Here is a 27,457-nt window from a genome sequence, read left to right as displayed (position 1 = left end):
CGGAAAGGCAAGGACTGATTAAGAATAGTCAACATGACTTTATGCATGGGAAATCATGTCTCACGAACTTGATTGAGTTTTTTGAAGAAGTAACAAAGAGGATTGATGAGGGCAGAATGGTAGACATGATCTATCTGGACTTCAGTGAGGTGTTCAACAAGGTTCCCCATGGGAGACTAATTAGCAAGGTTAGATCTCATGGAGTACAGGGAGAACCTAGCCATTTGGATACAAAAATGATTTAAAGGTAGAAGGCACAGGGTGGTGATGGAGGGTTGTTTTTCAGATTATAGGCCTATGACCAGTGGAGTGCCACAAGGATCACTGCTGAGTCTACAACTTTTCGTCATTTTTTAAATGATTTGGATGTGAACATAGAGGGTACAGTTAGTAAGTGCAGATGAAACCAAGATCAGAGATGTAGTGGACAGTAAAGAAGGTTATCTCAGAGTACAATGGGATCTTGATCAGGTGGGCCAATGGGCCGACGAGTGGCAAATGGAGTTTAATTTAGATAAATGTGATGTAATGCCTTTTGGGAAAGCAAATCTTAGCGGGACTTATACACTTAATAGTAAGGTCCTAGAGAGTGTTGCTGAACAAAGTGACCTTGGAGTGCAGATTCATAGTTCCTTGCAATGAAGAAGGCATTTGATATGCTTTCCTTTATTGGTCACCTCCTTTATAGGAGGTGGGAGATCATGTTGTGGCTATATTGGATGTTGGATTCTGGATTAGTGGTGCTGGAAGAGTACAGCAGTTCAGGCAGCATCCAAGGAGCTTCGAAATCGACGTTTCGGACAAAAGCCCTTCATCAGGAATAAAGGCAGAGAGCCTGAAGCGTGGAGAGATAAGCTAGAGGAGGGTGGGGGTGGGGAGAAAGTAGCATGGAATACAATAGGTGAGTGGGGGAGGGGATGAAGGTGATAGGTCAGGGAGGAGAGGGTAGAGTGGATAGGTGGAAAAGGAGATAGGCAGGTCGGACAAGTCCGGACAAGTCATGGGGACAGTGCTGAGCTGGAAGTTTGGAACTAGGGTGAGGTGGGGAAGGGGAAATGAGGAAACTGTTGAAGTCCACATTGATGCCCTGGAGTTGAAGTGTTCCGAGGCGGAAGATGAGGTGTTCATCCCCTCCCCCACTCACCTATTGTACTCCATGCTAATTTCTCCCCAACCCACCCTCCTCTAGCTTATCTCTCCACACTTTAGGCTCTCTGCCTTTATTCCTGATGAAGGGCCTTTGCCCGAAATGTTGATTTCGCTGCTCCTTGGATGCTACCTGAACTGCTGTGCTCTTCCAGCACCACGAATCCAGAATCTGGTTTCCAGCATCTGCAGTCATTGTTTTTACCTATATTGGATGTTGGTTAGGCCACTTTTGGAATATTGTGTGCAATTCTGGTGTCTTTCCAATTGGACGGATGTTACGAAACTTGAAAGGGTTCAGAAAAGATTTACAAGGATGTTGCCAGGGTTGGAGGATTTGAGCTATAGGGAGAGGCTGAAGAGGCTGGGGCTACTTTCCCTGGAGCGTCGGACGCTGAGGGGTATCCACATCCTACAAATGAGAAAAAAAATCTCACTGTTGTCAGACAGTGGCAAAGTTGTTGGTGTGATATAGCTGATCGTCAGAATGAGTAGTTCTCTGTTGAGCTACATGGGTGACTTGCTGACAAATGGATCACATTGCTCCCTTTAAACTAGTTACTGGGTAATGTTGGGACCATACTCAGCTATTATTTCAATAGCACTGGCAATCACCTGACCCAACGCAATGTGTACACTGTTAAGAATTATGATTTGCCCAAAGAATGTTCAGCAGTAATTCAAACATTCTTAATTATGCGAATTGTATCCAGAAAGAGAGAGAAAAAATAATTGAATTAAAATAGCTCATTTTCAATGATGGATAAAAGTTGATGTGCCAGGCTCAATTTATTTGGATGTTGTCTCCTTCCAGCCAATTTACAGAACAGCATATGGAATGAAATTCTTTGACTGATCGGCCCCTTGCTCATCAAGCAAAATTAAAAGGTAACAACTCTTTGATTCTTACCTGATCACACTCACCTCTGTCAGATTCAGTGATGGCTATGCCAAAGGCAACAGCTGAGGAGGGAACAGCTGGAACAAGTTCATTATTACTACAGGACATGCAGCTAATGGGCACAGCATCAATGTGAATAATCACTTCAAAGGGAGCATTTACTGAGATATGAATTACTTTCTCATATATTTTAATGAGAAGCAGTGACTTCCATCAGAGAAGCCTGGTGATCGGGGGTGGGGAGAACATGCAGATGTGCCTTTGAGCAGACATAGTCCACACTAACTGGATAATTGTCTCAATTCTAATGAATCAAGAGCAATGTCTTTTCTGAGCATTATTCTCGGGTGATTGCTCACAAGGAGGAGAAAGTGAGGACTGCAGATGCTGGAGATCAGAGCTGAAAAATGTGTTGCTGGAAAAGCACAGCAGGTCAGGCAGCATCAAAGGAGAAGGAGAATCGACATTTCGGGCATAAGCCCTTGTTCACAGCCTGTTGCATGAGGCACAGAGGCAAAACTACTGTGGGTGCTGGAAATCAGTGATAACATAGAGAAAATTCTGGAATGCTAGTGGTATGTGTGGAGAGGGAACCAGAGTTAATGGCTCAGATCAATGGCCTTTCATCAGATGAGGCACCACTGAGTATTTTAAACATTTTCCAGTTTCACTTCTGTTCGATTCCACATCTATTTCTCCGGAGGGAATTTGATTCCACAGGTGTTCCTCAAACACAGAAATGTACCCCATGAAGAGCCACGAATGACTGGGACCCATACGGATACCCATTGTCACACCTTTGACTTGGAAAAAGTGAAACAAGTTGAAAGAGACATTCTTTAAATTTGTTCCCTAAATGTTGGCCGTGGTTGAATGTGCCTGCAGGGGTCAAGTCCAGATTCCCTACATTCTGATTATTAAAATCAGAAGTCACATGACACCAGGTAATAGTCCAACCAGTTTGTTTAAAATCACAAACTTTCTAAGTGCTGCCCCTTCGTCAGGTGAAGTGATTTCAAACAAACCTGTTGGACTAGAACCTGGTGTCTTGTGACTTCTGACTTTGTCCACCCCAGTCCAACACCAGCATCTCTACATCTGATTATCAGGATATCGTTAGAAACAAACAGAAAACCAAGAGAAGTCAGCGATGCAATTTTTTAGCAGATCTAATTTCTTCTCAAATTGCCCAGTGTTCCAATAATTGCACTGCTTCGGACTAAAAGCCTGTAAGATGATTACACGCTAAGTGTCTCTGAAGCTACCAATCTATTTGTAATTGCCAAATTTGGCCTACAATTAACCTTAACAATAGTCACTGGAGAATCTAGAGAGACCAAATGAAAATAATAGAATGTAATCGCAATGATAAGTTATTGAAGCTTCGGTATTATGAAACATGGATTTATTGATAAAGGATTTTTGTTATGCTTTGTGAATATTTTACATTGAGAACTAAGAAGCACAGATATTGGTGCTGATATAACATGAAAGGATCTTTTTCTTCATTCATTCACAGGATGTGAACATCACTGCTATAGGTCAGCATTTATTATCCGAAGGGCAGTTAACTACGTTGTTGTGTGTTGGGAGTCACATGTAGACGAGACCAGGTATGGATGTCAATTTCCTTGTCTAAAGGACAACAGTGAACCAGATGGGTTTCCCCCCCTTAATTAATAACGTTGATTGTTCATGGTCATCATTAGACTCTCAGTTCCAGATTTTTATTGAATGCAAATTACACCAGATGCCATGGTTGGATTTGAACCCAGGCACATTATCTGGGTCCTGAACTGATATCACGTGGAGATACCAATATTAGATTGAGGTGCACAAAGTCACAAATGACACGACTCCAGGTTATAATCCAACAGACTTATTTGAAACACAAGCTTTCAGAGCAGTGCTATACTGGAGTCGTATGACTTTTGACCTTAGGTTGAACCAGTCTGTAGTGTGTTGGAAGAATGGGGGTGGAGAGGGGAATTAAATACATTGAGGGACTGGAAAAGATTGAATGATACAAATAATGACACTGAGGTAACGCTGAATGGGGACAATGGAGATACTCTTCACCGAGAACTCCAACAAACCTTATCAAGTAGCTTTGAGAAATGCAGATAGAATTCCTGAGAAACAAAAACACAATCATACGCATTCCCTCAGCACACTTTCCCTCCCCCCGACACATCATCCAAAGGTTCAACCAACACAAAAGATGGATCAACGTATCTCAACTGATTGGGGTCTTCCTTCCTCTCTGTGACGAGTGGCAGTAGTCATCGTACAAGCATTTTCCCAAGTATAATGTTTCCTGAGAAGTACATTGGTGATGCTTCTCAAGGGTGTGATAGGGCACGACTTTTTTAAATTCATTCATGGGATGTGAGCGTCACTGGCTGGGCCCAGAATTTCTTGCCCATCCCTAGTTGCCCCTGAGGTGGTGGTTACGAACCATCTTCTTAAACCTCTGCAATCTACGAGTCGTAAATAGATACATAATGCCCTTAGGATGAAATTCCAGGATTGTGACCCAGTGACAGTGGAGGAATGATGATATATTTTCGAGTCAAGATGGGGAAGGGCTTGGAGGCAAACTTGCAAGATGTGGTATTCCCATATGTATCTGCTATCTTTATGCAACGGATTTTTGATAAATTTCTGCAAACATTTTGTACATCGCACACATTACTGCTGCTCAGCACCATGGTGGAGGGAGTGGATGTTTGGAATGCGGTGCCCGTCAAGCAGGCTGTTTTGTCCTGGGTGGTATCAAGCTTTATGAGTTGGAGTTACACTCATCCAGGCCAGTGTGGAATATTTCATCACACTCCTGACTCGTGCCTTGTTGATGGTGGACAGGCTTTGGGGAATCTCCGTGGGTAAGAGTTTCAAAGATACACAATGTATGTTTCCTTCCGATTTAATTTCTATTCTCTCTCCAAATCAATCCGTTTCCCGATCTCAGCTAGGCTCCTTTCTCACTTCTCCACACATCATTCTTTACATGGGAGATTTATCCTCCTCCTTTCCCATACTGTCTTTCTTTTGAAAATATTGTGTACCATGAAACATTGACATCAAAGTCTGTCTTTGTCATGAAAATTAGATTAAAGTCAATTCTCAAAAGCTGAATAATATTTTAATATCATTTCTTGTGGCAATGCTGTCTCCTTTTGCATTCTTCCTAACCTCTGACCTGCTCTTCCAGTCTCTGTCTTTATGCGACAAGTCCTGTTGAGTTTTGGGTCAATGGTAAACATGAGTATGTTGAATTCAGTGATGGCTATGCTGTTGAATACCAAGGGGAGGTGGTTAGATTGTGTCTTCTCAGAGATGGCCAATGCCTGGTCTTTGTGTCGTAATCTTCACTAATTGAACCCAGTGAGAAATGAATTTAGCCACAGTAGGAAGGGTGATTGTGAGTTTACCATTGTATTTGTTCTGTCGTATCCTAAATATTCACAGTTCTGTGGAATATCCAGTTCAGCTGAATTGAGTTAATCAATAGGCAGAGTATATAGATTATGTTGAAGGGCACCGGTTCTTTGAAAATCTCTGGAGTCTATTTGAAACCATCTTGTGCCAGAGGCAGAGAATTCTGAAGTTTGTGAAATTCTGTGTTTGCTCCAAACAAGTATAACTCTGACAAGTGCCATCAGTCTTCATGCTATCAGGTAGAGCCACTCAAATCTTTTCTTGTTTGTCATAAGATTACTTCATCAGTTGTTTTAATGAAAACATTTGACTGTTTACGGATCCAAATAGGCTTTGATAAATTATCCCAACTATCTCCATGTCCGAACTGCAAGCTCAAAACGCAAAAGGAGACAGCATTGCCACAAGAAATGATATTAAAATATTATTCAGCTTTTGAGAATTGACTTTAATCTAATTTTCATGACAAAGACAGACTTTGATGTCAATGTTTCATGGTACACAATATTTTCAAAAGAAAGACAGTATGGGAAAGGAGGAGGATAAATCTCCCATGTAAAGAATGATGTGTGGAGAGTAGTGAGAAGGGAGCCTAGCTGAGATCGGGAAACGGATTGATTTGGAGAGAGAATAGAAATTAAATCGGCAGGAAACATACATTGTGTATCTTTGAAACTCTTACCCACGGAGAACAGTGGGGCAGAGTCCTTGTGTATATTTACGGCTAAGACAGATAGATTCTTGATTCATCAGGGAATGAAGGGTTACAGGGAAAGGGCAGGAAAGTGGATGTGAGGAATGTCAGATCAGCCATCATCCTACTGAAGACAGACAAAAAAAGACTGTAGCTGCTGGAATCCAAAGCAGACTAACAGGAGGCAGGGAGAGTACAGCAAGCCAGGCCTTTTGAAAGCAGAACAGGCTTGAGGGGCTGAATAGGGTAGACAAGCAGGAGACTGGAAGAACACAACAAGCCAGGCAGTGTCAGGAGGTGGAGAAGTCAACGTTTCAGGTGTAACCCTTCTTCAGATGGGCTGAAAGACCTGCTCCTGTTCCTATTTCTTATAGTCGTACAATCTTATGGAAGCACTGATGGGAGCCTTCTCCCAGCAATAATTATGACATTGCATACTTGCCTGGAAATGTGGTGATGGCATGTGAAGTTGAGGCATTCAAGAGGACAGTGAATGGTTATTTGGTTATAAATCATGTTCAATGATTTGAGGAGGAATCAGGATATTGATGCTTGGTGATAATGAAAGAGTTGCTCCAGGCACAATGTCCTGAAGGTATTCCTTCCCAAAGTAATAATTCTGTGAATGTGTGACCATGCAGCTGAATTCTACTATGTATGCTACCTCATTAATTTTACTCTGACGCATATTCTTATTACTTATGTTTGAGTAGGATTGTGCAGCCATATTACCAATGGATCCAATGGATAAGATTTTGCACTCGTCGAATTTGCACTCGCCCTTAGCAGCAATCATGTCGAGAATAACAATCCCTGGCCCCTGATTAGACTTGCTGATATCTATATTAGTATGGGTTTTGAGTCCTGGCAATGCCATCAGGTGTTCATATTGTGAGAAACAAAGCTCACTCACTTCAATAATTTCAGTCCGAGACAAGGTCTGAAGCAATCAGTATGTTTATTATACACTTGCAAGCGTGGTACCTGAAGTAAGGCACACAGAGTTTAGCAAGTAGATATCTTATATAGGATTCACTACTCCCAACCCGGTGCCCATTACTATTGTTTATCTCTTGCCTTATCCGGCCTTGTGCATAACAAAGTACAGGTTTTACTCGGCCATTTCACCACATCCTGCTGTGGCCCATTGTTGGGTATATCCTTCTTCACTATTATCTACTTCCCCCACCTGTGACATTTCCTCCCTTTCCCCAACCATATTGATCCTTATGACCTTTTAATTGGGGTTTGTTTTTGTGTTTTTGCAAAAGTGGGAAACAGATGCTTATAACTACTGCTTGCACAAGCATATCTTGCTTAACCTACATCCTCACAGCACCTTATCTATTTGTCTACCATTGTTAGCAGGCACGTTTCATTCTTGCATTCACATTTTAGCTAATACAAAAACAATTATATATTTCCTCCACATAGTTTTCATTCTTGTTGACTCAGCTCTTGGGTTGAAACAATTATACTCTGGTATGAGTGCATTTACCTTGCATAAGTAATCATAATTGCAGAAGTAACACTACTTTACCTATATCCCACAACATGTAACATGGAAAACATAAAAGCCATTGGGTACCTCACAATGTGCACACAACGAATGGAAATAACTTGAATTTATAAAAGGTCTTTCACAGCTTCAAGAAGTCCTAAAGCATTTCACAACCATGAAAGACTATTGGACGTGGGGTGACTTTTGCAGAATTGGAATTAGGATGCCAGTTCAGGAATGCAGGGATTAGGTAACAGAAGGAAGCTATTCATCTTTTTATCTTTTCAAACCTGCTTCATCACAGAGCTCTCAAAATTCTGTAAATGCAATTTCTCTTTCAAAATACCATACTGATGGTGTCTGATCTCATTATGATCTTTTAAGCATCCTATTATAAATCCCTTCTCACTATTCCCTATGTCAGATGTTGAGTAACTGGCACAGATATGGAGTTTCCTGCTCTCTGTTCCCCTTCTACTTGCAAAAGAGATGTTATATTTGTTACATTCTGGTCCACAGGGCCCTTGCAGAATCTGGATATTTTCTAATGAACCTGCTGCGAGACCTGTTCCACGCTTCAGAAGCAGATAGGACTTGACATGAACCACTACCATAGTATCATAAAAACTTTCCTCCCAGAAGTCAAGGCATTTTGGAAGATTTTAACCAAATCCCTAACATATGCCAGCTACATATTTTAAGAGCTTTGGGTACAGGCCATTTGGTCAGCCATTAAATATTTTCCCAGGAGAATATGTTTAAGTCCAACCTTCTCTTTCATGTCTTGACTTCCATTTACCTTTGGGATATTTTCTACGTCTTCCACACTGAAGATGGGCAGAAGATACTGTTTAGTGCCTCTCCACCCCAGTATCAATTTCTCTCAAGGGCCAAGACAAACTGATTAGCTTTTTCTTTATTGAGTTTTGTCATTTGTACACAACAAGATCCACAAATAGAATCCTACATTGCAGAAACAGCCATTCAGCCCATCGAGTCCACACCAACCCTCCAAAGAGGATCCCACCCAGACCCACCTCCCTATCATATCCTTGTTATCTTGCATTCCCCAAGGCTAAACAACCTAACCTGTGCACCTTTGGACTGTGGGAGGAAACTGGATCACTCAGAAGAAACAGACACAGACACAGGGACAATGTACAAACTCCACACAGACAGTTGCCCAAGGCTGGAATCGAACCTGAGGCCCTGGTGTTGTGAGGCAGCAGTGCTAACCACTGAGCCACCACGCCACAGTGATAATGACCTGATTACCTGGTTTAATGATGTTAGAGATGAATATTGGTGAGTAGTTATTTATTAATTTAGATTTTAGCTCATTATAGCTTTATTTTACTCCTTAGTTTTGATGCCTGTGTGAAAGAATTAACATACACCTTTTCTGTTAAAGTGTAAACAATTGAAAAATCACAGACTCTGCTTCATGCTCCTAATTAGAATAATTTTGGCTTCAGTGGACCAATAAATATGTCACAAATGAGTTTTAAATTACACTCTGCATTATTTCAATTGACCTTTCGGAGGCAATGTGTGTTTTGCACTCATTAAAGGTCCACCTTCATTAATAAAACCCATGACTCTTTCTGCTCAATAACCAGAGGACACCGATTTAATTGGCAAAAGAACCAGACAGGAAATGAGGAGTCTGAATTCTTACAGAGTCATGAACTGAAATCACCATTGCCTGGTAGAAGCAGATTGAATTGTGGCTTTAAGGAGAGTTCTGGTTGAATCCAAGAAACAGGGGATTGCATGTGTTTTGGGGGAAAGGGTGCGCAGAATGGAACGAACTAGACTGTTCTTTCTAAGAGACAACATAGGTCAATGGGCAGAATGTATCAGCTGCAGAAGCTGCCCATTCAGCCCATCAAGTCCACACCAATACTTCAGAGACGGCCCGCCCAGGAACTTCCATCCTCCGGACCCCCCCCCCCCCCCCATTCAATCCCTGTAACTCTGCATTCCCCATGGCTAACCCACCCAGCCTGTACATCCTATGAACACTATGGGGCAGTTTACCGCGGCCAATCCACCCTAACCTGCACACCTTTGGACTGTAGGAGGAAACCAGAGCAAACTCATGCAGGCATGGGGAGAACGTGTAAACTCCGCACAGACAGTTGCCCAAGGCAGGAATCAAACCTAAGTCCCTGGTGTTGTGAGGCAGCAGTGCTATCCACTCAGCCACCATAAATTAGAAACCAACCGCAATTGAATGCAGAGAGAGAGAGAGTAAAGTATATATCCCTCTAAACCCTTTCTATTCATATACCCATGAAGTGTTGTAATTGTACCAGCCTCCACCACTTCCTCTGGCAGCTCATTCCGTACACGTACCACCCTCTGCATGAAAGAGTTACCCCTTTAGTTCCCTTTTATATCTCTCCCCTCTCACCTTAAACCTAAGTCAATTAGTTCTGGACTACTCCACCCCAGGGAAGAGAGTTTGTCTATTTACACTATCCATGCCCCTCAATTTTATAAACCTCTCTAAGGTCCAAACCCTGCAGAAATCCTCAGCCTTTAACATTCCAGGGAAATTGGCCCCAGCCTATTCAGCCTCTCCCAATAGCTCAAACCCTCCAGCCCTGGCAACATCCTTGTAAATCTTTTCTGAACCCTTTCAAGTTTCACAACATCCTTCCTATCAGAGGGAGAACAGAATTGCACACAATATTCCAAGCACACAATATTCCAAAAGTGGCCAAACCAATGTCCTGTACAGCTGCAACATGACTTCCCAATTCCTGTACTCAATACTCTGACCAATAAAGTAAAGCATACCAAACACTTCTTCACTATCCTATCTACCTGTGAATCCACTTTCAATGAACTATGATCCTGCACTCCAAGGTCTCTTTGTTCAGCAACACTGGCCAGGACCTTATCTGGTTTGGCCTACATGTGACTCCAGACCCGTGGTGATCTGGTTGATTCTTAACTGCCCTTTGAAATATTTGAGCAAACTTGTCAATTGAACAGAAATGTAATTATAGGCAACAAACAGTGGACTTGCTAATGACACAAATCTTATGAAAGAATTCTTTTAAAATGCAACTATCATGAGTTCAATCACTAATTTATTACTGTCACTGTGGAGTATGGATCTTTTCATTCATTTCTGAGATGTGAGTATGCTAGAAACACAAACCTTTATTCCTATCCTTTTGATTCCAGATCCTAATCAGTCACTGAGTGAAATTATTTTTTGATCATTGCTCTTTTTGCCAATTACCTTAAACAGTTCTTACAGTAGTGATAAATAGGGGCTATTGTATTTTAACTTCTATCATCTGATCATTATTCCAGAGACAATTAATGGAATAAATTACCTTTCTAAAGGAAGATCCATTGACGTACAATTCAACCAAAAACTGCAGATGCTGGTAATCTAAAACAAAAACAGAAATTATTGGAGACACTCAGCAGGTCTGGCAGCAGCTGTGGAGAGAGAAACAAAGACAATGTTTTGGGTCCTGTGACTTTTTAAATCCACTGGATCAGAAAAGTTAACCCTGCTTTCTTTCCACTGGTGCTGCCAGACCTGTGGAGTTTCTCCAGTAATTTCTGTTTTTGCTTCAAATATCAACCAAGAATAGCTGCAGTGGTCATCTGTTAAACACACCGTGTGTTCTTTGTGGTTGTAAGCACCACATTCTCCCAGCCTCTGGGTGAAATACCTAAACCTGATTTTCTTATTTGATAGCTTACTGATATCCTTATGTCAATGATTTCTAACTATGTTCATTCCCACAAGTGGAAACACTCTCCAACACGAGATCAAAACCTTTCATAGTCTTACTTCAGATATGAAGTGTATAAAAGCCTATCAGCAATAATCTATATTTAGAAAGCACCTATAACATAATTAGATGTTCGATGTCACTTTACAGCAGTTTATAAAGTAAGTCACTGAGCCACATCAAGAGATATTTGGTCAGGTGACCATAAGGGTTAGTTTTAAGGATTGTTTTTAAAGACAAGAGAAGTAGAGAGGATTAGAGAGCACATTCCCCAGTCAAGTTACTAGTAATCAAAAGCACAACTGCCACTGGCAAAGCAAGTAAAATGCTCAACATGAATTAACCCAACTCCGAGGGATTCACGGCTGGAGGAAACCACATTTTGCAAAGGCATGGAAATCAAAGTTGAGAATTTTAAAATCAAAATTTTGCTTGACTGAGGCCCAATGTAAATCAGTGAACAGAGGCACAACATCGCAGTATCAAAATAGTGTGCATTTCTTATTTTTTATTTATCTACTTTTATAAATGTACATGTCTGGATTCAAACAACATCCTCCCAATTTGCAGACTTTAAGACGATCAGTTCACCTCTGAGTCGGTTGATGGGTTACTCTTCAGTAATGTGCAGCATACCTGTGTCTCTCCATGAACACTAAGGAGTTTGCATGCTAAGAGGGTCAGTTAGCTCATTTGGCTGGATGGGTGCTTTGCAATGCAGTGTGGTCTGTGGACTCAATCCCTGCATCAGTAAAGACCACCAGAAGAGATTGTCCTTCTCAACGTTGCTTCTCACTTGAAGCCTGGGAGCCCTCAGATAGCTAGTGTGGCCGAGTGGTTCCACTCTCAGCGGAGATGGGGTTCAAATCCCACAACTGTAACACTGCAGCATGTTAAAATGCCTTCAGTCTAACCAGTCCATGCTGACAGTAATGCCAAACTAAACTAGTCCCACGTGCCTGTACTGTACAGAAAAAAGGTCCTTTGGCCCAGCATGTCTGTGCACGTGAAAAATAACAGCAACTATTCTCATTACATTTAATTCGTGAAGAAGGGCTCATGCCCAAAAAGTCGATTTTCCTTCTCCTTGGATGCTGCCTGACCTGCTGCGCTTTTGCAGCAACACATTTTCAGCTCTGATCTCCAGCATCTGCAGTCCTCACTTTCTCCTTTTTAACCCTTAGATAAAACCGAGCATCAGTTGTCTCTTTCTCATGGGGAGCAGTCTCATGGGATTATGGCCGAAAGACCCAGTAACCATACGATGTAGAAGGAGGCCACTCAGCCCATCAAGTCTTTCCTGACATTCAATGAGATTATGGCTGATCTGATCATCCTGATCTGGGCAGCTAGTGACAAGTGGTGTCCAGCAGGGCTCATTTTTGGGGCCGGAGCTGTTCATTTTATATATTAGTGATCTGGATGAAGGGACAGGAGAAATTCTGGTGAAGTTCGCTGATGATACAAACTTAGGCGGACAGGCAGGTAGTACTGAGGAGGTGGGGAGGCTGCAGAAAGATTTAGACAGTTTAGGAGAATGGTCCACAAAATGGCTGATGGAATTCAATGTGAGCAAATGTGAGGTCTTGCACTTTGGAAAAAAACATTCAGGCATGGATTATTTTTTAAACCATGAGAAAATTCATAAAGTCAAACTACTAAGAGACCTGGAAGTGCTAGTCCAGGATTCTCTAAAGGTTGACTTGCAGGTCGAGTCCATGGTTAAGAAAGCAAATACAATGTTGCCATTTATCTCAAGAGGGTAGGAATGTAAAAGCCGTGATGCACTACTGAGCCTTTATAAAGCTCTGGTTAGGCTCCATTTGGAGTACTGTGTCCAGCTTTGGGCCCCACACCTCAGGAGGAACTTCCTGGCACTGGAGCGTGTCCAGCGGAGATTCACACGGATGATCCCTGGAATGATAGGCCTAACATATGATGGATGGCTGAGGATACTGGGATTGTATTCATTAGAGTTTAGAAGATTGAGGGGAGATCTAATAGAAACTTATAAGATAATGCATGGCTTAGAAAGGGTGGATGCTGGGAAGTTGCTTCCATCAAGCAAGGATAATAGGACTTTTTAAAGATTAGATTAGATTCCCTACAGTGTGGAAACAGGCCTTTCGGCCCAACCAGTCCACGCCGACCCTCTGAAGATAAACCCACCCAGACCCATTTCCCCTCTGACTAATGCACCTAAACACTATGGGCAATATAACTCAATTCACCTGACTTGCACATTTTTGGACCGTGGGAGGAAACTGGAGCACCCGGAGGAAATCCACGCAGACACCAGGAGAATGCGCAAACTCCACACAGTCAGTCGCCTGAGGCTGAAATCGAATCTTGGACTCTGGTGCTGTGAGGCAGCAGTGCTAACCACTGAGCCACGACTTGTGGGCACAGCCTTAGAACTAGAGGAGGTCAATTTAGAATGGAAACGAGGAGACATTTCTTCAGCCAGAGAGTGGTGGGCCTGTGGAATTCATTGCCGCGGTGTGCAGTGGAGGCCAGGACATTAAATATCTTCAAGGCAGAGATTGATAAATTCTTAATCTTGCAAGGACTTAAGGGATACAGGGACCGGTGTTGAAATTCCCATCAGCCATGATTGAATGGCGGAAGGGATTCGATGGACCGAATGGCTTTACTTCCACTCCTATTTCTTATGGTCTTATCCTCAATTCTACTTTCCCGGCCGTTCCCAACAGCCCTTGATTTCTTTTCTGAGAGAGATTGGCCTCATGTTAAGACAAGAGCAGTAGAGTTTGTGATGACCTTTTATTTACTGAGAGTAGAATATGGGAGACCGGCCAGGGCGTACTTTGAAGAGACACATCTGGAGGTAACAAAAGCTTTAATGAGCACTTCAGGAGTAAACGAGTCAATATCTATGATTACATCCTTTTCACTTTGATTATATATCTTCATATTATTAATGTCAAACAGCTGAGTGTGAGTAACATTTTTTCCCAGATATCTTCAGTCTCTCTTCAGTCATAAAGGTCTTACCACGCTCTTTAAGAAACTGTCCTGGTGTTTCCAACTCTGTAATGAATTCACTCTTAGTCCAGTATTGAAGTTCAAGTACATCGTTATCTGACTTACATGAGGGACAGGAGAAAACCTGATAAGCCGAATTTAGCGACATGTGTCTCTAGTAGCTATAGATATTATTTATTATCTGAGGGATATCAGAGTGAGCATTTGCCATCAATAATTTCTGGTTACTTTTATGTAACCCGCACAGGGAATGATAAGGTGAGGAAAGTTGTATTTTCCCCAATTAAAAATGTTATTATTTCTTGGATCCATTTGAAAATTGCAGACTAAGAAACTGTGTGTATGAAATGTTTGATGAGAAATGCTCTTTGATGGAAGCAGATAAAGGATATAATGGTCCCAATGTCATTAGAGACTTCAGTCAATAATTAACAAGGGAAGCTAAACTCAGTGGCACTGGGAAGTGATAACAAAATCTGGACTGAAGTGTACCAATGAACCTGTTACTGAGCAGTCTCATTTAGAAAAAACATTCTATGAAAACTGATCTACAAGAAACACAACCAACACAAGTAGCAACAACCTATCAGTCAAACAATATGGACAGTAACAGAATGGAAAATGGAACCATTGCAAAGATAGTCCAAGTGTTATTAGTTCTCTTTATCTTGTCTCTGTACCTCCTATTTCTATACCTCATCTCTAATTATGTGACATTTTCAATTGACTTTGTAGCAAAAAATAGAGTTGGATTATGTATGTATCAGATCTTTGAAGTGCCAAATTAGATTTCCTTGTGCAATAGTGTGGAATCAAGGAGCCCTAGTATAACTGGAGAAAATGGGAATCAAGGGGCACATAGGAAGACAGTTGTGTTTTTGGAGGTTAGACATCTCAGTTCCAGGATAGCTCTGCAGGAGTTCCTCAGGGTTAATATTTAAGACCATAAGACCATAAGACATAGGAGTGGAAGTAAGGCCATTCAGCCCATCGAGTTCACTCCACCATTTAATCATAGCTGGTGGGCATTTTTAGATTAGATTAGATTACTTACAGTGTGGAAACAGGCCCTTCGGCCCAACAAGTCCACACCGCCCCGCCGAAGCGTAACCCACCCATACCCCTACATCTACCCCTTACCTAACACTGTGGGCAATTTAGCATGGCCAATTCACCTGGCCTGCACATCTTTGGACTGTGGGAGGAAACCGGAGCACCTAGAGGAAACCCACGCAGACACGGGGAGAATGTGCAAACTCCACACAGTGAGTCGCCTGAGGTGGGAATTGAACCCGGGTCTCAGGCACTGTGAGGCAGCAGTGCTAACCACTGTGCCACCGTGCCGCCTTCTCCACTTCAACTCCACTTACCCGCATTCTCCCTGTAGCCCTTAATTCCTTGTGACATCAAGAATTTATCAATCTCTGCCTTGAAGAAATTTAGCGTCCCAGCCTCCACTGCACTCCGCGGCAATGAATTCCACAGGCCCACCACTCCCTGGCTGAAGAAATGCCTCCGCATTTCTGTTCTGAATTGACCCCCTCTAATTCTAAGGCTGTGCCCACAGGTCCTAGTCTCCTCGCCTAACGGAAACCATTTCCTAGCGTCCACCCTTTCCAAGCCATGTATTATCTTGAAAGTTTCTATTAGATCTCCCCTTAACCTTCTAAACTCCAATAAATACAATCCCAGGATCCTCAGCCATTCCTCATATGTTAGACCTACCATTCCAGGGATCATCCGTGTGAATCTCTGCTGGACAAGCTCCAGTGCCAGTATGTCCTTCCTGAGGTGTGGGGCCCAAAACTGAACACTGTACTCCAAATGGGGCCTAACCACAGCTTTATAAAGTCTCAGTAGCACATTGCTGCTTTTATATTCCAGCCCTCTTGAGATAAATGACAACATTGCATTCGCTTTCTTAATCACGGACTCAACCTGCATGTTTACCTATCTAATGAATCTGTTCAGAAATGCTATAGCACACTTTGGGAACAGGTAGAATTTGAACCCATGTTTCCTGGCTCAGAGATAGGAACACAAAAGAGCCTTTAATTAGTCCTCAGAATAATATCTTAGCTGCTTCATCAATGACCTTCTTTCTATCATAAGGTCAGATGTAGGGATGTTCCCCAATAATTGCACAGTGTCCAGCACTATTTTGGAATTCCTTAGATACTGAAGCAGTCTACATCCAAATGCAATAAAGCTTTGAACAATATCCAGGCTTAGACTGAGAAATGACAACTAACATTCATGCCACACAAATGCTAGGCATTGGCCATCTCCAAAAGAGACAATCTAACCATCACTCCTTGACATTCAGTGGTAACTCCCCACTATCAACATCCAAATGAATTTGCCTACACAAATACAATGGACAGCCAGTCATGTCTAAGTACTACGAGTAAATGAAAAGAAATGATACAGAAATATACAGTCACCTGTCTATAATTATAAATTTTAGGTCAAAACATGTATTTTTTAAAAACTGAAACATTTTCAAGATGTCGCCATCATGACTTGTCCGTCACTGGTCACCCTGCAGTTGAGGAACCTATTGTGAGGATGGGCTCGTTGTAAAGCTCTCAGGAGTATAGACACACCATTCTATAAGTTCACATCAACCAGTTATTTGACAGCATTCTTATCTCGAAGTCACCAGGCTCTAAATGAACACCCATTTCCAGGGCTAATGCAGGGAAACATAGACCAAACAGCACAGTTTGGAGGCTTTGCCATTGAGAGATGTTATGTTTTAGAGAGAGATGTTAACCCGAGGCTCTACCTCCCCTCTCAGTCAGGTGCTACAGCAGTGTTCAAGGAGGGTTCCCTGGGGTTCAAGGCAATATTTGTCTTTCAATTAATAACATAAAAATAGGTTATCTTCTAGTATGAAATTGTTGTATGTGTTACTTTCCTGACCAGAACTTGGCTGCCACATTTGGTACGTTGCATTAGTAACTACACAGCAGAAGTTCTTTAGCAGGGTCAACTGAGGCACACCGAGACATCTTGTGGTCATAAAAATTTAGACACACTCAAAATTTTCTTTAACCGTGTAGAGTATAGAATAGAAGGGGCCATTCGAACTGTCTTGCTTGTAGTCGCTGTTTGAAGTAACTGTCCAATGAGTCCCATCTCACCAATCCCTGAGCTCTCATTATAACACTGTAATTTCTCATTTTCAAGTGCAAACTTAACCTAGATTACAATAAGTTGAAAAATGTGTTGCTGGAAAAACGCAGCAGGCCAGGCAGCATCCGAGGAGCAGGAGAATCGATGTTTTGGGCATAAGCCCTTCCACAGGGAATGAGGCTGGTGTGCCAAGCGGGCTGAGATAAAAGCTAGGGGGGAGGGGCACTGGGAATACAATAGGTGGAAGGAGGTGAGGGTGAGGGTGATAGGCCGGAGAGGGGGTGGGGGCAGAGAGGTCGGGAAGAAGATTACAGGTCAAGAGGGCGGTGCTGAATCCGGGTGTTGGGACTGAGATAAGGTGGAGGGAGGGGAAATGAGGAAGTTGAGCAAATGCATGGCAGATGCAGTATAATGTGGATAAATGTGAGGTTATCCACTTTGATGGATAACAGATTAGGAAAGCAGATTATTATCTTCATGGTGATAGATTGGGAAAGGGGGAGGACCAATAAGATTTGGTGTCCTTGTACAGCAATCGCTGAAGGTAAACATGCAAATGCAGCAGGCAATGAAGAAAGCAAATAACATGTTGGCTTTCATAGTGAGAGCATTTGAGTACAGGGGCAGAGATGCCTTGTACAGAGCTGCAATTGTACAGGACCTTGGTGAGACTGTACTTGGAATATTGTGTGCCATTTTGGTTTCTTTATCTGAGAAAGAATGTTCTGGCGATGGAGGGTGTGCAGTGAAGGTTTGGATGGCAGGGCTGACACATAAGGAGAGACTTGATCAGTTACAATTATATTCACCGGTGTTTAAATGAATAAGTAGGAAACATTTAGAAACCTATAATATTCTAACAGGACTAAACAGGGTAAAAATAGGAAGGATATTCCTGATGACTAGGAAGTCTAGATCCAGGGGGTCAGAGTCAAAAGATATGTGGTGACACTGAGGACTGAGATGGGAAGAAATGTCTTCACCATGTTATGAAGGTGTAAAAGTATATTGTATTTTTGAGAAAGTTAAAAGCTAGCAGAACTATCTGATAGAACCAAGTGTTCTGAACAAGATACAATCTAACCTTTTCGTTCAGTAGCTAGGGTATCTGGTTACCTGGAGACAAAAACAAATTAGGCCAATCAGTTTAAATTATATCTCAAATAGTACCAACCTCCAATCAAATTTGCATTTAGTATATTGACAATATTAATAACCAATGAAATAATCCGATGCTCTGGGGTATAAGACCGGGAAAAATTGAACAGTTGAGAGCAGAACTGCCAAATGACCAACAGATGTATGCTGCTAGTAAGAACTCTCTGAGAGGTACCTGTCTGGAGAAGGAGCTTGCACAGGAAACCTGGAGAGCAAATCCACTGAGGAAGATCCCAAGAGAAGATTCGACAGCTGGCTGGTTTTGAAATTTGAAGTTTTCTGTAAATCTTAATCAGACTAGTATTTATCAGACTAGTATTACAGAGGGAAAGTAAAAGACAGGTTAAAGGAATGAGTTGTAAATAGTTGTTCGTTAATTATTCTCTGTTAAACTTTATGAAATAAAGTGGTTACTTTTTATTTTAAATATTTCTTAGCCTCTTGAATCTTTTTTCGGGATAAATTTTTTTTGTGTTGCTGGTTTAAAAGTAACAGAAGGGGGTTTACCCTTATTCTAACTGTTTGGAGGCTTGTCCAGGATTTGAACAGTTTGGCGACTGAATAGATCTAGTGTATGAAAAATCCCAGCAGATTTAAACATTTGCAGGTCAGTGTCCTGAATCTTTAAATAAAACGTAGGTGAAACAATTTGTTTAATTTCAGAGACCTGTTGTTGACTAAAATTGAGAGAAATGGCTCTTAAAATTGTGAGAGGTCCTTGGTTCAGATTTTAACTTTCCTGAAGGCACAGGACACTTCTACACCTTCATAACAACCCAGAGAGTGGGAAGCCTGTGGCATTCTCTCCCACAGAGAGTGGTTGAGGCCAAAACATTGAACGCTTTTAAGAATGAGTTAGATATAGTTCTTCAGGCTAAGGGGATCAATGGACATGGGGAGAAAGCAGGAACAGGGGTTGGATGATCAGCCATGATTATAATGTTTGCATAGCAGCCTCAAAGACTGAATGGTTGATCTATGCCCAATGACCCCCAATTAACATTTCAAGGTCATGCATGGTACTGGGGAATGCAAGAGGCCAAGTCGAGCTCTTGTGGTGCCATGGTAGTGCCACTACCTCTGTGCCAGAAGATCCAAGTTCAAATATCACTTGCACCAGAGGTTACAATAACATCTCCGAACAGTTTGATGAGGAAACTATCTACACTGGGATAAACAAGTTGGTCTGCAATTGATGCCAGGATTTTTCTTGACTATCATTTGAATTTGTTTTCAAGTCACTTTCACTGGTAACACGTTCGACAAGTTTAGTACTGCATCAGCTCCCACGGCATCATCTACTCATGCATAAATTCCAAATCTTAAGTTTGTATTTTCTGGCATTTGAAACTTTCACCCATGGGGTTAACTTACCTGGGTTACACTTTGTAACTCCTGTCAGCATCGGATAAGCTGCTGCACCTTGAAATGCTTTTGCTGACTGTTTCTTCATACTCCTCCGAGTGTCAACACTGACAAGGCAAACCTTCAGCTTGCATTGTTGATAAAGCCTGAGTGGGTGGAATTATTGCCAGTTTCCATTGACATCAAAGCACATTTGTTCTTCTCCTTGTTTCAATACATAATGAAGCTCCCAGATATTTTTTGCTACAAGTTTATTTCCAAAATTAAAGAGGCAGGAGATTCGGTTTGAGGGTGTTATTATCCTCGGTCCCCCCCCCCTCCTGTTTTGTGTGTGAAGTGATAGGGGTGCAATCTGGCAGTGACTGCAACTGAATGAGATCAATCAACAAACCCCCTCTTTTAGCTCTGAATTGCCAAGTTGCACAGTTTTCTGATTTCTAGTTTGCACTTGCTGTGCCTTGAGTAATTTAATTTCCGTCAATCAATTAGTCTCTGCAAGTCTCAGGTAGCTGCATGTTCAGCAGGTGGAAGCTACGCTTGATGTATTTTGCAATGCAAAGCACCCTTGTGGCTATCAGTTACTGTTAGCAGGGAATCTGGGATCTGATTTCTAACAAAGTCCCTCAACAGAGTAAACAGGGAAATCATCAGGAGATTTGGAATTGGTGATCCTGGATGAAGAATAACTAGCTGAGACATCAAAGAGAATTCCAATGCTCTCGTTCAGCAGCAATTCCCATCCCTGTTACACCTGCAGTTTAAAAGAAAAAATGCATTGGATGATAGGCCAATTATTGGAAGATAGGTGGATGTTTAATGACCAGCTTCCTCTCTTGCTTTAAATACTGTCAAGTACTTATGACTCAATAAAGAGAATACCACCTCCTTCACGTTCACCTCCAAGCCACTCACCATCCTGACTTAGAAATACATCCTTCAGTGTCACCAGGTCAAAATCCCTAATGGTAATTATGGGTCGACTTACAACAGCTCATTGTCGCCTTCTTGAGGGTTTTTTTTCAGAATGAGCAATAAATTCTGGCCCAGCCAGAACCCGTGAAAGAATAAAAAGAGTTGTGGTCTACCATTTTCAAATAGGAGCAAAATTTTTTTTAAAAGATTCTTCAGGATTAAAGGAACTCTCCCCAAAGTGACATTGCGAAAACTGCTCTAAATTTATCCTGATTTCCTTGCTCACTTGTTTTTTTTAAAAATGCTTCATTATGCTTTTCAGAACCTCTGAGACCAAAGATCATTTGGTAATACTGGAAACTGCAGAATTCCGCAGGTCAATTGAAAACACCAGACCAATTAGAGACCCCAGATTAACCTTGACATCATGCTGTCTAGAATCTGAAACCATTCTTCACCCTCCCACAATTCCAAACTTTGAGATTTTTTTTAATCAACGTGTTCAGACAAGTTCTTTCACCCCTCTGGAGCCATGAACCCTGACACCCCTTGCTCTGAGGTTGAGATGCTACCACTTCCCCACAGGATTTCAAACTTTCAATACAGTGGGATCAATTAAAACAATTAGATCTCTAATCTGATCATGATCTGTAATTCAACCAGATCCCCAATCCAGTCAAAACTCTCCAGCTAATCATAATCTCCAATCCACGTACAAAATTAAAATACAATCTTTTCTCTCAATAATTATTAGTGAATGAAAATACAGAAAAAACACATTTAAAAAACAAAAGAAAGAGGAAGGAAAATTGCTGGAATTAAATATAGACACTTGTACAGTCATGCAATGACATATTATCCAATCAGTCAAGCGAATTAATGATGAAATGACAAAGGAAGACCAGAATTATTAGCAATTATAATTTTGGGTGAGAATGATAATCAATAATAATGACAAATTATTTTGGGATTAATCATCTTTCAGAAACTTTCATAGGTATTGCTCTTCTCCAGAATAAGTATTTGGACATTTCTGCCCTTGTGTCTAAGACCCTGAAACTTCTTGGGACACAGTGTCACAGAGACCTATAAGAAACGTTTGGACATATTCAGCAGGTTTGATGGTTTTTGAAGAGAGAGCAACAGTCAGAGGCTGAGCTGGAGCAGACATGGGACGACTGAGTAAGTGAGGCTTTATAATTGGGCGGTTGCCTTACCTGAAACTTAGGTTGTGTTTCCCTCCCATCCTCCTCCTTCTCTAACAAAAAAAAAGGTCCCGAGTGCTGACTTGGTAAGGTTACTCGTTGGAATTCAGAACAGTGGGAATGGGTGGTAGGACAGTTGAATGCACCTCCTGGAGAATGTGGGAGGTAAGGGTCACCACTAGTGTCCCTGCTGACTTCACCTGCAGTAAGTGCACTCAACTCCAACTCCTCAGAAACTGCAGTTGGGAACTGGAGCTGGAGCTAGATAAACTTTGGATCATTTGAGGGGCTGAGGGGATAATTGAGAGGAGTTACAGGGAGGTAGTCACACCTCAGGTACAGGAGAAAGGTAAATGGGGTTACAGTCAGGGGACAGAGTGGGAACAGGTAGACAGTGCCAGGAATGCCTGTAGCCATTCCCCTCAACAACAAGTATACTATTTTGGATACTGCTGGGGGGGGGGGGGGGGGGGGGGGGATGACTTACCAGGGGTAAATCCCGGAATCTGCAGCAACTATTCCTGTCTGTCCTCGAGCCATGTCTCTGATATGGCCACAACATCGAAATCCCAGGTACCAACCCATGCTATAAGTTCACCAACCTTATTCCGGATGCTCCTGGCGTTGAAGTAGACACACTTCAAACTAACTTCATGCCTGCCGGTACACTTGTGTGACCTTGAAACCCTATTTATGACCTTTAGATGGGTCAGTTTTTGTCCAATGTGTGCAGGAGAGTTTCCTGACACAGTATGTAGATAGGCCAACAAGAGGCAAGGCTACATTGGATTTGGTACTGGGGTAATGAACCAGGTGTTAGATGTGGAGGTAAGTGAGCACTTTGGTGATAGTGATCATAATTCGGTTACCATGTACTTTAGCGATGGAAAGCAATAGGTACATACTGCAGGGCAAGAGTTGGGGGGTTGCCCTTCAGCCCAATAAGTCCACACCGACCCGCTGAAGCGCAACCCACCCAGACCTTTTCCCCTACATTTACCTCTGCCCCTAACACTACAGGCAATTTAGGATGGCCAATTCACCTAACCTGCACATTTTTGGACTGTGGGAGGAAATCGGAGCACCCGGAGGAAACCCACGCAGACACGGGGAGAATGTGCAAACTCCACACAGACAGTCGCCTGAGGCAGGAATTGAACCCGGGTCTCTGGCGCTGTGAGGAAGCAATGCTAACCACTGTGCCACCGTGCCACCCTCATTTACTAATGAGGTTGAATCTCTTGTCAAAAGAAAGAAGAAGGCTGATGTAAAGATGAGACATGAGGCTCAGTGAGAGTGCTTGAGAGTGACAGGTTAGCCAGGAAGGATCTAAAGAGAGAGCCAAGAAGAGCCAGGAGGAGACATGAGAAGTGTTTGGAAGATTGGATAAAGGAACCCCCTAAAGCTTTCTGTGGGTATGTCAGGAATAACAGAATGATTAGAGTAAGTTAAGGGCTAGTTGTGCACAGAGTCTGAAGAGGTAGAAGTGTTGTTAATGAATATTTTTTGTCAGTATTCAGACAGGAAAAAGATAATATTGTTGAGTAGAATACTGAGATACAGGCTATTAGACAAGATGGGATTGAGGTTCACTCGGAGGAGGTGTTAGCAATTTCGAAAAGTGTGAAAATAGATAAGTCCCCTGGGCCAGATGGAATTTATCCTCGCATTCTCTAGGAAGCCAGGGAGGAGATTGCAGTGCCTTTGCTTTTAATCTTTATGTCGTCATTGTCGACAGGAATATTGCCAGAAGATTGGAGCGTCGCAAACTTTGTCCCCTTGTTCAAGAAGGGGATTAGAGACAACCCTGGTAATTATAGACCAGTGAGCCTTAATACAGTTGTGGTTAAAGTATTTGAGCAGATTATAAGAGGTAGGATTTATAATCATCTGGAAAGGCATAATTTGATTAGGGATAGTCAACACGGTTTTGTGAAGGGTAGGTCATGCCTCACAAAGCTTATGGCATTGTTTGAGATGGTGAGCAAACAGGTGAATAAGGGTAAAGAGGTGATGTGGTGTATATGGATTTCAGTAAGGTGCTTGATAAGGTTTGCCACAGTAGGCTCTTACAGAAAATACGGTGGCATGGGAGTGAGGGTGATTTCGCGGTTTGGGTCAGAAATTGGTGAGCTGTTGGAAGACAGAGGGTGGTGTTTGATAGGAAATGTTCATCCTGGAGTTCAGTTACTAGTGGTGTACTGCAAGGATCTGTTTTGGGGCCACTGCTATTTGTCATTTTTATAAATGACCTGAATGAGTGTGTAGAAGGATGGGTTAGTAAATTTGTAGATGACACTAAGTTTGGTGGAGTTGTGGATAGTGCTGAAGGATGTTGCAGATTACAGAGGGACACAGATAAGCTGCAGAGCTGGGCTGAGAGGTGGCAAATGGAGTTTAATGTCGAAAAGTGTGAGGTGATTCACTTTGGAAGGAGTAACAGGAATACAGAGTACTGGGCTAATGGTAAGATTCTTGGGAGTGTAGGTGAGCAGATGTCGGTGTCCATGTACATAGATCCCTGAAATTTGCCACCCAGGTTGATAGGGTTGTTAAGAAGGCATGCAGTGTGTTAGCTTTTATTGATAGTGGGATTGAGTTTCAGAGCCATGAGGTAATGCTGCAGCTCTGCAAAGCTATGGTACAGACACACTTGGAGTATTGCGTACAGGTCAGTTCACCGCATTATAGGAAGGATGTGGAAGCATTGGAAAAGGTCCATAGGAGAGTTATCAGGATGTTGCCTGGTTCTGGAAGGAAGGTCTTATGAGGAAAGCCTGAGAGATTTGAGACTGTTTTCATCAGAGAGAAGGTTAGGATGTAACTTAATAGAGACATGGAAGATGATCAGAGGATTAGATAGGGTGGACAGTGAGAGCCTTTTTCCTCAGATTTTCTGTTTTTCTGTTTTTCAGCGGCAGCAGCAACTCGAGGGGTGGGAGCTTGCATCAGGGGCCTGCCGGGAGCGGTGAGTCACTGATTTGTGCTTTTAAGTTTGAAGTCAGAGAGCAGAGGTTTCTGGGAAAGGAGGGACTTCTTATTTTTATTTCAGTCCAGCTATATAAGTCAGTGTTTTCTCAACCCGAGACCCTACCTTTGTAGGGCCTCCCACCCAAACACCTCCTCTAATCTGAAAGACCAGGGACGTATCAGGTAAGTGTCTCTTCTTTTTACTTTGTGATAAGGGGACTAGCAGAGATGGCAGTGCAGGGAGAGCAATGTTCCTCCAAAATGATATTTGAGGTCAGGGACGCCACTAATGTCCCATCCAAGTACATCTGCAGGAAGTGCACCCAACTCTCGCTCCTCCAAGACCGTGTTAGGGAACTGGAGCGGGAGCTGGATGAACTTCTGATCATTTGGGAGGCAGTGGCTGTGATAGATAAGAGTTACAGGGAAGTAGTTACTCCTAGGCACGAAGAAAGCTGGGTGACTGTTCAAAGGGAGAAACAACAGTCAGTGGAGGGATCCCCTGAGGTCGTTCCCCTGAAAAACATGTATACCGTCTTGGATACTATTGAGGGGGATGACTTACCAGGGCTATGCAGTGGGGCCCAGGTCTCTGGCACAGGGCCTGTCCCTGTTGCACAGAATGGAAGGAGTGAAAGGAGGAGAGTGTTAGTCACTGGGGACTCAATAGTTAGAGGCTCAGATAGAAGGTTTGTTGGGAATGAGCGAGACTCACGGTTGGTGTGTTGCCTCCCAGGTGCCAGGATCCGTGATTTCTCGGATCGTACCTTTGGGGTCCTGAAGGGAGAGGGTGACCAGCCTCAAGTTGTGGTCCATGTACGTACCAACGCCATAGGTAGAAAGAGGGATAGGGATGTAAAGCAGGATTTCAGGGAACTAGGGTGGAAGCTGAGAGCTAGAACAAACATAATTGTTATCTCTGGTTTGTTTACCCGTGCCACGTGATAGCGAGGCAAGGAATAGGGAGAGATATCAGCTGAACACGTGGCTGCAAGGATGATACAGGAGGGGGGGTTTCAGGTTCTTGGATAATTCTGGCTCATTCAGGGGATGGTGTGACCTATACAAACAGGACAGTCTTCACTTAAACCAGAGGGGTACTAATATCTTGGGTGGGACATTTGCTGGTGCTATTCGGGTGGGTTTAAACTAGCTCAGCAGAGGGATGGGAACCAGAGGTGTAGTTGCAGTGCACATGAGGATGAGAGTAGGAAGGACAGGGACAGGATTTCAGGGTCACAGGAATGTGCTGGCAAACAGCGAAGTGGTTTGAAGTGTGTCTACTTCAACACCAGGTGTATCCGAAATAAGGTAGGTGAGCTTGCAGCATGGATAGGTACCTGGGTCTTCGATGTTGTGGCCATTTCGGAGACATGGATAGAGCAGGGTGAGGAATGGATGTTGCAGGTTCCAGGGTTTAGATCTTTCATTAAGAACAGGCAAGGCGGTAAAAGAAGGGGAGGTGTGGCCTTGTTAGTCAAGGATAGTATGATGGTGGCTGAGAGAACTTTTGATGAGGACTCGTCTACTGAGGTAGTGTGGGCTGAGGTTAGAAACAGGAGAAGAGAGGTCACACTGCTTGGAGTTTTTTACAGGTCTCCGTGAAGTTCCAGGGAAGTGGAGGAGAGGATTGGCACAAATTATTCTGGGTAGGAGTGAAAGGAACAGGGTGGTCAATATGGGGGACTTTAATGTCACCAAAATTGACTGGAAATGCTATAAATCTAGTCCGTTGGATGGATCAGATTTGTCCAATGTGTACAGGAGGGTTTCCTGACACAGTATGTCGAAGGGCCAACAAGAGGGGAGGCCACACTGGATCTGGTGCTTGGTAATGAACCAGGCCAGGTGTTTGATTTAGTGGTAGGTGAACACTTTCGAGAGAGTGACCATAATTCAGTTACATTTAGTTTAGCGATGGAAAGGGATAGGTACATGCCACAGTTCAAGAGTTATTGATGGGGCAAAGGGCAATTATAATGCGATTAGGCAAGAATTAGGATGCATAGAATGGGGTAGCAAAATGCAGGGGATGCAGACAATGGAAATGTGGAGCTAGTTTAATGAACAGATGTTGCATGTCCTCGATAGGCAGGGAGGAAGTGACAAGGTAAGGGAGCCGTGGTTTACAACAGAAATTGCATCCCTTGTTAAGCAGAAGAAGGAGGCTTATGTGTTAATGAGGCAAGATGGTTCAGATGAGGCGATGGAGAGTTACAGATCAGCTAGGAAGGATTTAATGAGAGAGTTACGAAG

Source organism: Chiloscyllium punctatum, chromosome 20, assembly GCF_047496795.1.
Source record: "Chiloscyllium punctatum isolate Juve2018m chromosome 20, sChiPun1.3, whole genome shotgun sequence".
Taxonomy (NCBI): Eukaryota; Metazoa; Chordata; class Chondrichthyes; order Orectolobiformes; family Hemiscylliidae; genus Chiloscyllium; species Chiloscyllium punctatum.
Note: the sequence above shows the minus strand (reverse complement) of the source record.